Source organism: Oncorhynchus kisutch, linkage group LG22 (genome assembly GCF_002021735.2).
Source record: "Oncorhynchus kisutch isolate 150728-3 linkage group LG22, Okis_V2, whole genome shotgun sequence".
Classification (NCBI taxonomy): domain Eukaryota; kingdom Metazoa; phylum Chordata; class Actinopteri; order Salmoniformes; family Salmonidae; genus Oncorhynchus; species Oncorhynchus kisutch.
Window position 1 is genome coordinate 31413878 of NC_034195.2, and position 6904 is coordinate 31420781.

A 6904-nucleotide genomic window follows, 5' to 3' on the forward strand; every position below is an offset into this window, starting at 1 on the left:
TCATCGATAACTGGCGTCCAATTTGTCTTATTAATAATGACTATAAGATATGGGCCTTACTACTTGCAAAAAGTATTAAAGAAGTCCTGGATGCAATCATTGATGAAACGCAGTCTGGCTTCATGAGGAACAGACATATTTCTAACAATGTCAGACTAGTATTAAATCAAAATCAAATCAAATGTATTTATATAGCCCTTCGTACATATTTTTTTTTTAACTAGGCAAGTCAGTTAAGAACAAATTCTTATTTTCAATGACGGCCTAGGAACAGTGGGTTAACTGCCTGTTCAGGGGCAGAACGACAGATTTGTACCTTGTCAGCTCGGGGGTTTGAACTTTCAACCTTCCGGTTACTAGTCCAACGCTCTAACCACTAGGCTACTGTTAAGAAAGAGCGAAAGAGAGAAGTAGAGAGAGCACACTTAAATTCACACAGGACACCGAATAGGACAGGAGAAGTACTCCAGATATAACAAACTGACCCTAGCCCCCCTACACATAAACTACTGCAGCATAAATACTGGAGGCTGAGACAGGAGGGGTCAGGAGACACTGTGGCCCCATCCGAGGACACCCCCGGACAGGGCCAAACAGGAAGGGTATAACCCCACCCACTTTTCCAAAGCACAGCCCCCACACCACTAGAGGGATATCTTCAACCACCAACTTACCATCCTGAGACAAGGCCGAGTATAGCCCACAAAGATCTCCGCCACGGCACAACCCAAGGGGGGGCGCCAACCCAGACAGGAAGATCACATCAGTGACTCAACCCACTCAAGTGACGCACCCCTCCTAGGGACGGTATGAAAGAGCCCCAGTAAGCCAGTGACTCAGCCCCTGTAATAGGGTTAGAGGCAGAGAATCCCAGTGGAAAGAGGGTAACCGGCCAGGCATACTTGACTACTCAGACCTAATAACCGAGGATAACTTCATATTATATTTAGAGTTTTATAAAGCATTTGACACAGTAGAGCATCAGTTCCTCTTCCACTCCCTTGAGAGACTTTGTTTTGGGGATTTTTTCTGTAAGGCTGTTAAGACCCTCTATACAAATGGTAACGGCTCTATCAAATGGAAATATGGCACCTCATCTAGATTTGAGTTAAAGAGAGGAATTAGGCAAGGTTGTCCTATCTCTCCATACCTGTTTTTATTAAGCACCCAACTTCTTACAAATTCTTTAAATAATAGTCCTGTACAAGGTATTTCCATAGCTGGTAAGGAAATTATTATAAACCTGACAATACTAGACTTTTTCTGAAAGATGCTAACCAAATTCCCATATCAATCAATGTGATACAATCCTTTTCCAAAGCCTCTGGTCTATATCTTAACATTAGTAAATATGAACTCATGGCTGTCAAAGATTGTGACGCCTTCATATTATGGTATTCCAGTCAAATAAGTACTTACATATTTAGGCATAACCATTACAAAGGATCAGAAGTATAGAGGCTTACTAAATTATAGTTTACAATTATAATATTGAAGTTCCAGTGAAACTTTTTACTTTTCATCGGCAGGTTTTCTTGTCATGGTCCTTCATTTATAAGCATAATTTTTCTCCACACAGATATTATATATGGAATAATCGGGATATAATTGTATAAAAATACTTCTTTGTTTTTAGAATATTGGTTCCAAAATAATATCCTATTGGTGAGCCAACTGGTAAATGCAGAGGGTATTACTCAGTTATAAGGAATTCTTATCACATTACAAGGTCCCCTGTAACACCTAAATATTTTGCAATTGTTTTAGATGCCATTCCCTCAGGTGTTGCTTTATTATTCAGGAACGTGTCAAGACCTGACCCTCAGAGCCTACCTTCTGTTGACCCTGTTGACTCATCAGTAGGAAAGATTTGTTTCTCTTTTGGTCCATTCAACAACAGAGCGATACTGTCACGACTTCCGTCGAAGTTGGTGCCTCTCCTTGTTCGGGCGGCGTTTGGCAGTCGACGTCACCAGCTTTTTAGCCTCCACCGATCTACATTTCTTTTTCCATTTGTTTTGTCTGTATTGTACACACCTGGTTCCCTTTACGTTATTATTTATTTTGTTTAATTATTTAATTAATTATATTAATTAATATATTATATTAATATATTATATTAATTATATTTCGTTTAATTATTTATTTTGTTTAATTATTTCCCTATTTAACCCTCTGGAGCCGTCATGGTTTTGTGCGTGTTTATTGTTGTCAGTTGTCTCGTTTATGTGATTCTGGATTTTCGTTCTCCTTGTTGGAAGATTATTTTTGAGTAAAGTTACTATTATTACTCATCTCTGTGTCCTGCGCCTGACTCCGCCTTACCCACATCACCTAGACTCTGACAGATACAAACCTAGTTTCAGCAGGATGTTGTATCTATCTACCTCATGTCATGCCTTATTGGAATGGATTTATTGATAATATCTGTTGGAAAAAAGTTTGGATGTTGCCACACACACATACTTGTTAAACAATTAAGGAAGTTTCCTTTCAAATTATTCATAAATATTATCCTGCCAACCACTATATGAAGAAGTTTAAGGAAAACATCAACTCAAATGGCTCCTTTTTTAATGACCACCCAGAAACAGTGTTGCATCTTTTTTGGCATTGTATTCATGTAAGAAAACTGTAGCAAGACATCAGTAGATTTATAATTGAACACATTTATGAGGATCTTACACTAAGATCTTACACTAACAAAAAAGGTGTTAGAATAATAAGTGTATGTATGTCCCTTAAGGTCCTTGTGTAATGTGATATTGAACCCCCTAGCCCAATTGTCCATTGTATATTATTCATATATACTTGTGTTCCCACATGTACTTCCTGTATTCATTTGTTGTTAATAAAAATAAAATAGAAAAATAAATACATTTTAAAAAAGGACTAAGGGTAGGAAATTTGAAGTAATGGCTGTCTTTGGAAGACATAGGCTACACTGGATTGTTATTCTTATATGTGTACGATGAAGTAGCTACATTGTATGACAACAACTATTTACATATGCATTCAGACTCTTTGCTATGAGACTTGAAATTGAGCTCAGGTGCATCCTGTTTCCATTGATCATCCTTTAGATGTTTCTAAAACTTAATTGGAGTCCACCTGTGGTAAATTCAATTGATTGTATATGATTTGTAAAGGCACACACCTGTCTATATAAGGTCCCACAGTTGAGTGCATGTCAGAGAACAAAATCAAGCCATGGGGTCGAAGGAATTTAATCAAATGTATTTTTTTTTTTTTTTACATCAGCCGATGTCACAAAGTGCTATACAGAAACCCAGCCTAAAACCCCAAACAATGCAGATGTGGAAGTGGCTAGGAAAAACTCCCTAGAAAGGCCAGAACCTAGGAATAAATCTAAAGAGGAACCAAGCCAGTCCTCTTCTGGCTGTTCCGGGTGGAGATTATAACAGAAAATGGCCAAGATGTTCAAACATTCATAGATGACCAGCAGGATCAGATAATAATAATCACAGTGGTTGTAGAGGGTGCAACAGGTCAGCACCTTGGGAGAAAATGTCAGGTGGCTTTTCATAGCCAATTATTCAGAGTTAGAGACAGCAGGTGCGGTAGAGAGAGAGTCCAAAACAGCAGGTCCGGGACAAGGTAGCACGTCCAGTAAACAGGTCAGGGTTCCATAGCCGCTATCAGAACATTGAAACTGGAGCAGCAGCATGCCCAGGTGGACTGGGGACAGCAAGGAGTCATCGGTCCATTATCCGTAGAGCTCCAAGACAGGATTGTGTCGAGGCACAGATCTGGGGAAGGGTACCAAAACATTTCTGCAGCATTGAAGTTCCCTAAGAACACAGTGGCCTCCATCATTCTTAAATGGAAGAAGTTTGTAACCACCAAGACTCTTCCGAGAGCTGGCCACCCGGCCAAACTGAGCAATCGGGGGAGAAGGGCCTTAGTCAGGAAGGTGACCTAGAACCCAATGGTCACTCTGACAGAGCTCCAGAGTTCCTCTGTGGAGATGGGAGAACCTTCCAGAAGGACAACCATCTCTGCACCACTCCACCAATCAGAGTAGCTAGACGGAAGCCACTCCTCAGTAAAAGTCACATAACACTTAGAGTTTGCCAAAAGGCACCTAAAGAACTCTCAGACCATAAGAAACAAGATTATCTGGTGTTATGAAACCAAGATTGAACTCATTGGCTTGAATTCCAAGAGTCACGTCTGGAGGAAACCTAGCACCATCCTTACGGTGAAGCATAATGGTGGCAGCATCATGCTGTGGGGATATTTTTCAGCGGCAGGGACTGGGAGACTAGTCAGTATCAAGGGAAAGATGAACGGGGCAAAGTACAGAAAGATCTTTGATGAAAACCTGCTGCCGAGCGCTCAGGACCTCAAACTGGGGCAAAGGTTCACCTTCAAACAGGACAACGACCTTAAGCCCACAGCCAAGACAATGCAGGAGAGACCTGGAAATAGCTGTGCAGTGACACTCCCCATTACAATCTGTCAGAGCTTGAGAGGATCTGCAGAGAAGAATGGGAGAAACTCCACAAAAACTGGTGTGCCAAGGTTGTAGTGTCATACCCAAGAATACTTAAGGCTGTAATCACTGCAAAAGGTGCTTCAACAAAGTACTGAGTAAAGAGTCTGAATACTGTGATATTTCTGTTTTTTATTCTTTTAAATAAATTTGCTAAAAAATGTAAAACCTGTTTTGGATTTGTCATTATAGGGTATTGTGTGTAGATTGATGAGGGGAACAAAACTATTTAATCCATTTTAGAATAAGGCTGTAACGTGACAAAATGTGGAAAAAGTCAAGGGGTCTTGAATGCACTTACATTTTAAGGAGGTTTTAGAGTCATAAAGCAACAAATGCTATTTTTGTCAACTCTGTAAAACATCAACTCTGTCAGATTTTTGTCTAACATCAGCTCCGTCAGAGTGTTCTATCTGATACAATGGTTATGGTTTTATTGGGGATTATCAAATGAATAATTTTCAGTTTTTTACAAATGTTTGTATTAAACTTTTATTTTTAGAGGCAAAAATATGTCTCTTTTTTAATAATAATCACAGTGGTTGTAGAGGGATCAACAGGTCAGCACCTCAGGAGTAAATGTCAGTTGGCTTTTCATAACTGAGGATTCTGAGGTCGAGATAGCAGGTGTGGTAGAGAGAGAGACAGAGAGAGGGAGAGTCGAAAAAGAAGCACATATTCTTCCCATCACTCTCTTGATCTCTGCCTACTCACAGGAATCCTCTCAGGATCCCTCACCCTGTACCCATCTTCCTCTACCACTCTCTTCACTGCTTCGGCAAACAACACTTTCTGTACTACTGTACTCTAACCCTGGCAACCTCAACCTGCCTTTCTTTCACCGGACACCTCTGATCTCCAGCCCCATGATCACCCCCACAACTAACACACACAACTTTCTCCACCGATACCACACTCCGGAGAACAAAGCAGGTTACAATTATTGTCCCTAATCTTGTAATCTGGAGCGCCCGCTCCCTCTGGGTGGAAGAAACGCAACAAATAATCACGAGTCCAATTTACCTTCACCAACTCAACAGTCCCCAACCTTTCCTTTACCCAAACTGACACCACATACGGATCAACCAAAAAGCAAGGATCCATTCTCTCTACAAATCTCACTCCCACTGTGGTAAAATCATCATTATCATTCTTGGGAAAAGTCCCGAATTTGGTGGTCCTCGCCGCAGGTACTTCACCCTCACTCTCAACAAGTTCCATCTCCGAACTACTGGAGCAGGTATTGCTGTTTTTACACTTGACACCCACCTTCCTCACATGACTGCTTCCCTCTACACTCAACTTCTTCTCAGCAGTCGCCACTGCACCTGCCACCACATTTAATTCAGCTTCACTCTCATCAGGTTCCATTTCCTCCTCAAGCTCTTCCAAAAGTTCTGAGCGATCCTGCGTTCCATATTCACTCAAATCAAATCAAATGTATTTATATAGCCCTTCGTACATCAGCTGATATCTCAAAGTGCTGTACAGAAACCCAGCCTAAAACCCCAAACAGCAAGCAATGCAGGTGTAGAAGCACTCAAAGCATAATCCATCTCTCCTTTTTTCTTGTCCATCATATTCTTCACCAGATCTTTCAGAAGGCCTCTGTAATCCCCCACTCCGTGTTTATTCAGAATATCCTCGTCTTTCTTCCTTATTTCCTTTTCCGCCATCTCCACACCCTCCTTCCGTTGCCTTGACAGCAGTGACACGACCGGTAATAAATATTACCATCATGAGATTTTTAAACCCAGCCCTCTGCTACTCTCAGCCCATCTCACCTATCTCCATAGATCACCCCCTTTTGATTTCCAAACGCCATATATTTCTTTACTGTGCTGTGATGTCTCACATGAATCATGAACTTCTCTCATCGCATAGTACCACAGATTGTATGTTAAAGATGAACATTTTTCCTAAGAGCATTATTATATTGTTGATTGATTGACTATGGCTTTCCAAATCACCCAACACTGCTATTTGTAGGGTTCATTTAAATTAATGTTTTGATTTTTTTTGCCATTCCTGAACCTGTGACCAGAAACAAGCTACATGCGGACAATACCTGAATAAATTATCTAATGATTCTGTTTCTTCACAGCAAAATCTGCAGAGCTGAGATCTTTGCCAGGGGCCCAACACCTTTTTGGTTATGTTGGAACATGTCAAGCAGTTCATACCTCTTGGCGTAACAGTTACGGTGTTTGCTTGACAGTCGCTGGACCGATTTCGAATCCCGGTTGGAGCTACCCCAAACATTTGCTACAGTGGTGTCAAAAGTGGGATGGCGGCCGTGGGGCCATTGGAAAGGCGTGTCCATGTGAGGGACTTAGTATATAGAAGCATGGGGACACACTCTCCCAGAGGAAGGGGATTATGTAGTGA